This window comes from Dreissena polymorpha, chromosome 15 (assembly GCF_020536995.1).
Source record: "Dreissena polymorpha isolate Duluth1 chromosome 15, UMN_Dpol_1.0, whole genome shotgun sequence".
NCBI classification, from domain to species: domain Eukaryota; kingdom Metazoa; phylum Mollusca; class Bivalvia; order Myida; family Dreissenidae; genus Dreissena; species Dreissena polymorpha.
Window position 1 is genome coordinate 65,115,732 of NC_068369.1, and position 11,894 is coordinate 65,127,625.

Consider the following 11,894-nt stretch of genomic DNA (forward strand, 5'->3'; position numbering starts at 1 on the left):
GCAAATCTTAAGTTACTACCTTCCAAATGTGTTTTGTTTCAAAAACGGGTGAAGTTCCTTGGTTATCTTGTTTCTGAGGATGGTGTAGCAACTGATCCGGACAAAATTACTGCTGTCCAAAACTGGCCTATTCCTCGCAGCGCAAAAGATGTCCGATCTTTTCTTGGACTTTGTTCGTATTACAGACGGTTTGTCGAGAACTTTGCCAAAATTGCACGTCCATTGCATAAAGTAACAGAGAAAAACTGTAAATTTGAATGGTCTGATGAATGTTCGAAAGCTTTTGACACTCTGAAAACTGCTTTGACTTCAGCTCCAATCCTTGGTTATCCTACCCCCGATTCAAAATTTGTTTTGGATACTGATGCATCAGATAAGGCCACAGGAGCAGTGTTGTCACAAATACAGAATGGTCAAGAAATCGTTATTGCATATCACAGCAAAGGTTTAAATAAACACGAGCAAAACTACTGTGTAACTCGTAAAGAGCTTCTTGCAGTTATTCATGCCTTAAACGCTTTCCATCACTATTTGTATGGGCAGCCAGTGTTACTTCGTACAGATAATGCAGCTGTATCATGGATGCGAAATCTGAAGCGTCCTACAGGCCAAGTTGCAAGATGGCTCGAGACTTTAGGAACTTACAACTTAATAGTTACCCATCGTGCGGGTTCGAGTCATGGCAATGCAGATGCGTTATCACGGTCTCCTTGCTCAAAGTGTGCCACACAGGAGAGTAGAAACACCACTAGCGATGATGCTGACGAACACTGTGATTCTGAGGTATGCAGGGTTGTTCCTGTTGTTGCAGCAACAGTCATTGATCCATCAACAACGTTGCCAGATTCTTCAACTGCACGCACTGTTACAAGGTCCATGTCCACGTCTGATTCCATTCCAAAACCCACTATGGCCACTGACTGGACTTCTTCTCGTATAGGTGCAGCTCAATTAGATGACCCATCCTTAAAAGTAATCATTCGGTCTTTGCAAGCCTCCATTAGGCCAAGCTGGCAAGAAATCAGCGGCCACAATTCACAGACTAAAACATTTTGGAGAATGTGGGACCGTCTTTTGCTTGATTCCAATGTTCTTTACCGCACCTGGTATGAAGGCGAAGAATGCCGAAGGCAAATAGTTGTACCAGATTCACAGCGTAGTGAAGTTTTGCGATATTTTCATGATATCCCTAGTGCTGGTCACCTTGGTGCTGAAAAAATGCTGAACAAAGTACAACAAACATTTTACTGGCCTGGCATGAAAGCAGATGTGGAAAAGTATTGTACAACATGCGATGCTTGTGCTTCTCGAAAACCATCCAAGCCTCCAAAAGCACCACTTGGTGAAGCTAAAGTGTATGGGCCAATGGAACGCATTGCTGTTGATATATATGGGCCACTTCCTAGAACAGATTCTAACAATGCTTTCATACTAGTTATATGTGACTGTTTTACTAAATGGACTGAAGCCATTGCCCTACCCAATCAAGAGGCCATAACAGTGACTAAAGCATTTGTTGATCACTTTGTTTCACGGTTTGGAGTTCCATTAACAATTCACTCTGATCTTGGAAGTAACTTCACATCAAAACTATTTTTTGACATGTGTGATCTGCTGCAAATTCACCCTACTAAATCCACTGCACAGCACCCTCAGGCGAATGGCGTAGTGGAACGCTTCAATCGTACACTTGGCAGCATGTTGTCCATGTACTGTAACAAGAATCAGCGAAATTGGGATGAATTCTTGCAGCAAGTCATGATGGCATACCGTTCTTCCATACATGCAAGTACCGGTCAGACCCCCAATAAGATGACCCTTGGTCGAGATGTAGTTCTCCCTCTTCAGGCATTAATTGGCTTACCTCCTCAGTCTAATGAACAATCATATGCTTCATACGTTCAGTCGCTTCATGAAGAGCTTGAGAAAATTCACTTAGTTGCACGCAAAGCCCTCCATACTAAGTCACAGTATCAAAAGCGCCACTATGACCTTCGTGCCAAAAAGCGAGTGTTGTCAGTTGGTGATGGTGTTTGGGTGCACGACTCAACAAAGCGTCTCGGTGTGTGCACAAAACTTGCTTCGCAGTGGCATGGTCCTTATTTGGTCACAAAACGAATTGACGATATTGTGTATCTTGTAAAGAGGTCACTTAAGACTCCAGCCAAAGCCATTCACATCGACAGGCTAGTTCGGTATAGAGGGTCACATGTACCCGCATGGTTCCACAAAGCACTTCCTGTGGAATAAACCAAACACAAATATAAAATGGCAATGTGTAAATGAAGCAAATTATTGTTTATTAGTTTAATTTAATGTTTTAGTAAATGCTGTTCATGTTTTAGTAAATTATTGTTGTCCATAAGTATAGTTAGAAGATGCTAGCATATATCAGCATCCTTTTATTTTAAAATTAAACAACACAAGCCCATGTATTGATTGCTTGTAGTGGCATTCAGTGAACAGGGATAAAACACACACACACACACACAGATTGAGATGAGCTTATGACTGGAAAAGTGAAAAAGACATACACAAATAGCATTGCCTAAGGAGCTTGTTCCTGTATTGCACATTTGGGTACTGTGTCTAAGAGAGACACTTTACTTTTGAGCAGTTGTGATAATAGTTCGGCTGTGAGAACGGTTTACAGATTATAATGAGCGCTCAACCGAGAAGGCAGCGGCCTGATCAACCGTGATCCTTTCTCAACTGTATTTGTCGATGAGAAACCGTTATTGCGAACTAGTCCAGTATAAATGCGTTTATATGGATTGTTGTGATCGCTTCTGAAAAATGATGGATACTGCGAACAGTTGCTCAGTCAATGGTTATATGCATTTTGTTAGCCTCATAACAATGTCATGTGCATCTCATGATCTGTTTTTCCAGATTCTGCCATGGATTGCGAGGTGTGTGGCACTGCTTTCCACAGCAAACGGGATCTGCGAAACCATCTGGCAAAAACCTACCATCGCCGCATGAGGTATGTCTGCGTGTGGTGCGTCGGCAAGCATCCAAGAGAATTCAAGTCCGACTGGGACCTGAGGCGCCATATCAGGGCTCATCACCCACATGAGCACGACCATACGCTAAAGGAATTTCCGCGACTGCTATCTTCAGAAAACTCCTTCTACTTCTCCACAAATCCCACAGTTCATCTTCTGACCAATCCCACTCCAAATCCTTCGCATCCAGAGGCCATTGAAGCCAGACGACTGGTTACTAAATGGGCTGCAGGACGCATTCCTGGGATCACCCGATGGATCGAAGGCTGGAATTCATTGACTTCATCTTCGTCAACATCATCCGTGTCAACTCCACCAATCAACAACCCAGAGCTTATCCTGAAATCTGTGACTATGGATAGCACTGGATGCACCATCATTTGCTGTTCCAATGCTACTTACATCAAAGCCAAAGTCCCACTCTCCGCATTGACTGATGCTCGTCTGGTAAGCCGTTTGGTACGACGTATGAATGCACTGCCTAAGGAAGTATTTATTCCATCAGGTCATTGGGAATTAGGAAATCCATCCCATCATACTTCTATTACATCATTACTTGGACTTCAACCCAACCAGATTGAATCTGTGGTAGTCCTCCATCTTCCCACCTTCACGTCAAGAAAATCTCCTGATCTTGCCGCCACAGCATCTTCACCCTCAAGTCCATCACTCCCTACACAAGCCTTTGTTCCAGTCGCTTTGCCTTCCGTCACTCCTGCTGCCGTTTCCACATTGTCTTTCATACCCGATGCAGCAACTTCACCTACAACTGATGTCCTCTTTCCCAAATCAACATCTGATATGCATACTGTTCAAACACCTGAGTCTACGCCAGTTCCAAAACATCTGATCATTGATGAACGTCCAACTCAACTTGATTTTGACTACAATGACCTACGCAGTCCCACACCAGTCTCAATATCCTCCCCGCAACGCACCGAAGACCTAGAGACCAGTGATCATCAGCCAACATCAGCAGTATTACCGTCATACTCCAGCTCCCCATTCTACAACCCCGTTTCGCCTACACCAGTTTCTCATGGGAACACATCATCAACGCCAAACTATGAGCCTGCAGAAGTACCAACACAAACACAGTCCTCCAAGAACAAATCAGCTTTCAGAATTCCTCCTGTCTACATCCCCACACCACGCCATTCCTCGGTCAAAGAAGTCCTCAAGACGAAGGCCCATTCGCTTCTTCTTGAAGGCCGACTTCCACTTCTTCCACCAGCTCGACGAGAATGGAATGATGTTCCTGTCAACAGTATCCAGATAACTCCAACTATCTCCTGGCCACCTGCTGAATGGACTTGCTGGGCTCCGGATCAGAAGACGCTTTATTACGAGTTTGTCGCTATGACACTCCATGCGCACACTACGCCGCTTCCAAGATCTCTCCTGAGGGCTAGATACAATTTTCTTGCACTCCCTGGAAGCCTTGATCTTCAAAACGACGCCCTTGCAGCAACAATGAAACAGAACTTCAATCTTGTTCGACTGATTGCCCTCAATGAAGATCCAACTACACCAGATGTCCAGATGTCAGTCCTGTCCGCCTTTGATGCCCTTCCCCGTGACTCCTCTCTTGATGATCTCCTTGCCCGCCTGAAGGATGTGCCACTTCGTCTGAAGAAACAGAAGAAGAATTAAGTATATTTTTTTACATGTACAGTGGTAAACCTTTTTCAATGTTAAGTATTGTCATAAGTTAACATATTTCATTAACATTATTGTTATTGTTGTGTTTTAAATTTGTTATTGTAGTAAACATTCAAAATTCAGGAGAATTTTATTCTTTTAAGGAGGGGGAAATGTAATGTTTATTTCATGTATAACATGTAAATATCATCCGAATTCATTCCTCATCCGAATAACGGTGCACATTATTTTTGTTGTTCACATATTGTCTATGCAGTGCACTGCATTTAGCAAGATAATGTTCTCCAAGATTTAATATATTTATATATTTGTATTTACCTTGTGTTTAGTCCATTATATGTTGTTTGTTGTGAGAATAATCCAACATGTTCGAAATTCCTGCACTGTCAAAATCGTTGCAGCAATGTATATTGATGACGTCATACGTAGGAGTATGGTGGAGTGTTATTGCATGCATTTGACTTTAAAATAGGCTGTAAAATTATAATATTCACTCCTCTATTTGTATAAAAAGATGATATTTATTATAACTTGTAAACTCTTCATTTATATTAAGTGTAAAAACATAATAGTTTGCAGGGAACTATTTGAGACGCTGAATGCGTAAGAATTTCTTAAGTTTTCATGCTGCAGCATTTAATATTGTATTGTTATACATGCATATTTAAAAGTGTCTATTGTTTCAAGTCATCAAACTTATTGCCTTCTTTGATTGAGATGTGATATTTATGATGATTGTCGTTTTATTATAATTAGAAGTATATTCTTGTTTACATGTAACTGCATTACTTCCATACATGGTGCAGGATGCTGCAGGATTGTGATTGGCTGCAGCTGAATCTTTGGCTGCAGCCAAATCTGCAGCATCCGAAGGGTATAAAAGGAGGTTCTCCGCACAGTTTTGGCAACAGTTGCTAACAACACACATCACTGTTCGATCATTTGAAAACCCTTCCAAAAAGTAAGAAACAAACAGTAACACTTCATAAAACATTTTCATTTTACGAATTAGAAGTAATAATCAGAATTTGTTTGTACATTAACTACTAACTACCGGTATTTAAGTAAAACGAACGTTTATAGTATTTCATAAAATATCAGTACTATTTATGATATTGACAACCTTAAAGCAGAGCAACTGTTCACCAAACGTCCATCCTTTTTAAGTCAACTCTAACAGTCTAGAGATATTATTGTATTATATAATATTTAATGCTTGTCTGAATAAAGATGCATTATGTAAAACGTTAAACGTTCTCCGTCTTCCTTCTAAGAGTTTGTTGCTGGACTCAAACTCAAACTACAATTGAGCGCATAGAGATGAGAAATTGTATCTTACATGTAAGGTATCTTACAGTATTGTATGCCCTGGACCAAGATTTTGCACATATTTGTCCAAGTAGGCCGAGAACGCAATCTTAGTAGCATTGACTGCCGCTCTCTCTGAAATAAAAATTCTATAAGTAAAAATGCAACACCTCATTGAAAGATGAAGATATTTTTAAAGAGAAAACAACAAGAACCGCATAAAAATAAATTGTGTAGCTAAATCATAAAATACATTTAACATTCAATAAAAACAATAAAATAACTATAATGTATAAACATACTTGTTAGACTAGTTCTTCCATTCTGAGACCGGTCTGCTTGAAGCAAGACGTCCACCTTTTTTTCTAGCTGTTTTGTCTTCGCCATTTCACTGATCAGTTTTGTTTCTAAGTCTCTGGTTTTCACTGCTTCAGTGTTTAATTTGCTTGTAAGCGTATTGATCTCAAGTTTGAGTTTTTCGGCAACGTTGTTAGCCTTTTCGATCTCATTATTAGCCTTAATCGACTGATCTTCGAGATGTTTAATTTGCGTTTGCAGTGCCGTAAGTGCCGTAAGTGCCGTACGTATTTCTTTATCGTTATGAGAATCATTACTCGCTTCTACTAACCCAACTGAAATGCAACACAAGAAGAATGCGAATGCCACAACTTGATACATAGTAACTGTATGGACTGTAAGCTTAATTAAGCTGTCTTGACTATATATACACGGGAACATCAACCAAAACCCTTATCTTTCCCATTATCAAATATTAATGCCATTTCAAACCTCCTGTTCACAGCCCATTGTTTAAAGGCGCGTTATGAAATGGAAAGCTCAATCCGACACCGACAACACAATACAAGATTTCGTGAGCCTCTGGAAATACAAAGATTTTTATACGTGAATACATACTACTATGAATTAAATAACGCTGGTTTTCCTTATTTTAAATCTTTAATTCACTAAGGGCCCTTTCCGTTTATAGTACATGTATATTAACGGGAAACAAGCTGACCATCCACCGATACGTAAGCATTGTGTAGTACTTATATTACTTGTCCCGATGATATTCCAATAAAACCTTGAAACAAGACATGTGTCAGAAGAACACGAATATGCCACATTCCACTTTTGTCTTCTGCCCATATGCGATAGTTGACATGCTACTTATGTGTTCGTTCAGACTTAATCAATCTCAAACCTAAGGACGAAACATGCCCCCTCTTCTTCTTTAAACGGATATAACTCCTGCTGTGTCGAAATATTAACAACCTAAAATATGGAGGTCCGCATGTTAACACAGTGGTTAACATGTTCGTAAAGTTGAAGCCCTCTATCAAGAATATTGTCTGATTTACATGCTGTAACTCCGCTTGTAGCAAAACAATCCTAGTCGAAAATTGGAACTGCGCACAAAGACATGCAGGTAAATATGTTTGCAAAATGTCAGTCTTCTAGCAGTAATTCTTTCTACACTTTGTGAATTACGCACGAAAACAGATAAAATGCGTTTATTTTGTCCATTCCCGCGCAGAGATTTGACTGGTTCCGAGCATAGCTCGATATCAAATCTCTGCAGCTTAAATAGGTGTGTCCGCACTCATTATAAAATGTTAACATGGTAACAACTTTATAACCGCTGTTATACATTTATACCTAATGATATTTATCTGTAACCGTTTTTATTATTTGTCTGACTTAAATTTACAAATAAGAACGTTGTCTCTACTACCAATAGAATCATGTTTGTTTACGAAACACTCTGACAAAGCTCCAAACACGCAACACGAACAAGCAAAAATGAATAACAACTACATGTAAGTCCATCGTCTGAAACCTATCAATGCAAATCATTGTGTGTATACATGTACATATGTGTGTATACATGTACATGAAGTCATTACGTTCCGTGATGTATTGAAAAAAGATTATTAACTCCAATGAAAGAGACGCTTTAACGTTTAAGCGAAGCAATGCTCACGGTGCAAGCCAATGGAATTCGTGACTGGCCGCAGAACAGACGGCTTTTCACATGACGATTCAATTTTAAAATCCTAATGGGTTTAAACGGCGTTGTTTTGGCGTATTTTTGTTTGCAATAGATCACGAAATCAGAATGTACAAGAAAGGACTTGGCTTTATCTACGCTATGCGTGTTTGATAAGACTCAGTACTTTGGCTCAATCATTTCAATAAAATGAATGTTGTGTTATTATGGTCTGCCATCATACACAATACTATATTATATTGCAAAATATTAGCATAATGTGACAGTAAACGCTTTGCACGTACGAATATTTACCACGTTATCAACTAACGTGTTATGCTTGCTTGCTAGCGCGCTGGACTCTTAATCATGGTTTTGTTCTCCATGCCATGCAGTTCACTGGCAAGGTTTTCTAAGGGAACAATTATCTTGAATATATATGCTTCCGCTTCTTCAACCGAGCCTTGACGTTTGCTACAAACACTTCCCATATTCGTATTTATTCAGAAACATATCACATGTACTTAACCTTCATCAATACATTATTTTTCCTTGTGCATTGCCATAAACTGTATTTTAAAAAGATCTAATAAAGTTTTTAAATCTGCTTTTCTTTCGCTGTTGCGCATAACTTTGAAATGCCGGAAACACGATTAAACAAGTCCGCAGGGCGACTGAATGATTTTAAAATGGTCGCAGTTGATATTGTGACCTATCTATATTTGTTTTATTAACTATGACCTAAGCTTTGAGATACAGTTAGTTTAGTTTAGTTTAAACCTATTTATTTAAGCTCGATTGCATAGAAAGTCGAAGGCTTATTTGAAACATTATCGAGTCCGTTTCCTGGGCCTAGAACCAGTACTTGGTGTCTATGGGAGAGATCTAAAGAACACTCCCATAGTGGGGATAGAACCAGTGACCTCCCGATCGCTAGGCGGACACCATATCGACTACGCCACGGCGACCTGAGCTACAGTTCACTTTCTTTACCTGTTTTTTTTTTAAATAACAGATTCATCATGTAAATGTTCACTAGAAAATTGAACACGCAAATGTTGGCCAATAATATTTTTTACAAACGTGCCTGTTTCTTTATTGTTCCTCGTTTTCATTTCTATCGTCAAATTTTACACACAAAAATCAACAGCTGCTTTACAAAGGTGTAAGGTTCGGAGCACAATTCAAACTTCAACCACAACTGTTTTGACCAAGTTTGATAAAGATTCGACTAAAAATGTGACTTTCAGAGTGTTAGAAATGTTTTACTATAGCCATATGAGCGAAAATGCACAGTCCCTTGGTTTTTCAATAGACCGGAACCTTTTTCAAACTTATCCATGATATCATTAAAACAAATGTTCTGACCAAGTTTCGTGAAGATTGGAAATAAATGTGACTTCTAGACTGTTCAACTGCAAGGTTTTACTATAGCCATATAAGGAAAACTGCCCCGCCCCCCTGGTAGCAATGTTTTAAAACCAAAACATATAATTGGGACACATTCTGACCAAGTTTCACGAATAAAGGACAATACATATGGCCTCAAGAGTGTTAGCAATGAAAATGTTCACGCCGCCCACGACGGGCGACGGATACAAGGCGATCAAAAAACTCACCTTGAGAACGTTTTGTTCAGGTGAGCTAAAAACTTGTCATGGCTTAAAAACAGAATGTATGCATATATTAAAACAAGCAAAATAACACACCCAACTGAGGAAAATATTGTCAATATAGGTTCGTTAATTGATAATCATCAATCAAAAACAACAAATAACTGAGCGTTTGTAAAGCTTTTCATCGATAATTTATCAAAAATATGTATTACCGACATAGTGTTTAAACTACCATGGACATTCATAAGTCTGCTTAGGGTAGTAATTGCGCGTTTGTTTTTGCTGCCATGGGTTGGGTTTGAACCGCAGGACAAGCTTTACTATTTTCGTCTGTTATTGAAATAAGAAAAAAAACTATCCCTGTATTCCGATAAAGCAGTTGTGTGAGTGAATTCATTCACTTACATTTTTCAAAAATACGAAAATCTGTGAATAAATTGTAATTAATGATAGGTTTTCATTAATTTCTTTTCTTAATATTCGTGTTATTTGATATCTTGAAAGAAATACTGTGTTATAAACATAACGCTTTTATTATTAGTACATTCCGTCTTCCCCTGACGAGCTAGTTACCGATTAATGATTAAGTAGGACTGACCCTGAAAGCCTTGAGGATGGCATTTACCGGCATTGCGTAATTGTAACTGGATAAAAACGTGTGACTGTTTCGCTTTAACATGCAGAGAGTAGTCCGCATTTCCATACAATGAACAGTGTTACATATTATACTACAAAGACGCGGTGATGTTGCCAACCTTCCGAGGGATTAGGCTCATACCAGCCAATTCATTCGGGTCTACTGACGTTATGTTAAGGTCATTTAAGGTGAAAAGCTGGGATAAACAGTTACGCCGAAAGAAACGATGTTTAAGAGCTATTCGTGGTCAATACTCAATACATTTATGATGTAAGAAATGAAAATTAATGTACACTTAATTCTGGTCCGCTATGCGAACAGTGGACAAATTCTTATTAACACCCGCTAGTCTTGTATTTACCGAAAGTGACCAACTGTCTCAAAATACATAACAACACATACAACACGACATAAAACATACACACGGTTAAAGATGTGGATAGCGCCTTGCGGATTATGCACCGAACCTTACTATCAGCCCAGACTTAATCACAAACCTACACTTGTTCTTTGCAGCCAAAGCTATCAATAGAACAAATGTTCTTACCAAGTTTAATGAAGAATGAACAACAAATGGCCCCCCTGGCGGCCACGTTTTTCAACAGACCTGAACCATGTTTGACCTCGTCAAAGATGTCATTGGAACAAATCTTCTGACAAAGTTTCATGAAGATCCGAAATAAATGTTGCCTCTTTAGTGTTAACAAGGCACATATTCATGATACACAACGGAAGACAGACAATTGACAAAAGGTGATTACAAAAGTTCACCATGAGCAAAAAATTGTATGCTCATAAAGATTGTCACCATATTAAAAGATGATATTATTAAAACTAATTGAGTAATTTAAATGAAGATATTATAACATTTGTAATCAGCAAATGTCATTCAGACTGAACTAAAATGTGACTTAAAGTAGTCACAATGTTTCACTATAAACAACTGTGAACATACAAAAACACCCCCCCCCCCCCCCCCCCTCTGAGAGCCTTGTTTTAAAACAAACATGAACTATTTTCAGACTCACCTTGCAGATATGGAAATATAATTCCAATTAAAACAAGGGACAAAATTGTCACAAAACCAGGTTTTCATTGTGAAAAAAAAAAATCTGATAAAGGGAGAAAACTCAAACTGAACTTTTGAAATGAACAAACAAAATTAACCCCCTTTGTAAGTTTGTTTTAAAAAAAAATCTATTTTTAGTCGTGGCGACCTTGACATTGGAGATATTGACGTGATTCTTTCGTGCGACACACCGTCCCATGATGGTGAACAAATGTGCCAAATGATTTTAAAATCTCACAATGAATGACATAGTTATGGCCAGGACAAGCTCATTTATGGCCATTTTTGACCTTTGAACTTAAAGTGTGACCTTGACCTTGGAGATATCGACGTAATTATTTCGCGCGACACACCATCCAATAATCACCAAAAAAAATTCAGACCTCATCAATAAACTGTGTGCCTAAAAAATTATATCTTCTCTTGTCTATGGTGTCAAACATCAAAGAAATAGCACAACAAGGTACCAAGTTGGAATTCAAACAATTCAAGCTATGAACAATTTTTTTCCCCTTAAGAAATTTTCTGCAAAATACACATTACTACATTAATCTTCGAGAATATTTAACTAGAGTGTAAACAAGGTTTTACTAAAGCAATATAG

The 11,894-nt window shown here is 38.7% G+C and overlaps 1 protein-coding gene across 1 annotated transcript in view; it reads right to left on the reverse strand.

Moving 5' to 3' along the window:
- Positions 1-7,526, reverse strand: part of LOC127859356 (uncharacterized) — a 181,739-nt gene extending 174,213 nt beyond the window's left edge. The window contains exon 1 of the mRNA XM_052396711.1: positions 7,183-7,526. The gene's annotated coding sequence lies outside the window, so the exon portion shown is untranslated. The remainder of the gene's footprint in view (positions 1-7,182) is intronic.
- Positions 7,527-11,894: the final 4,368 nt, after the last annotated feature.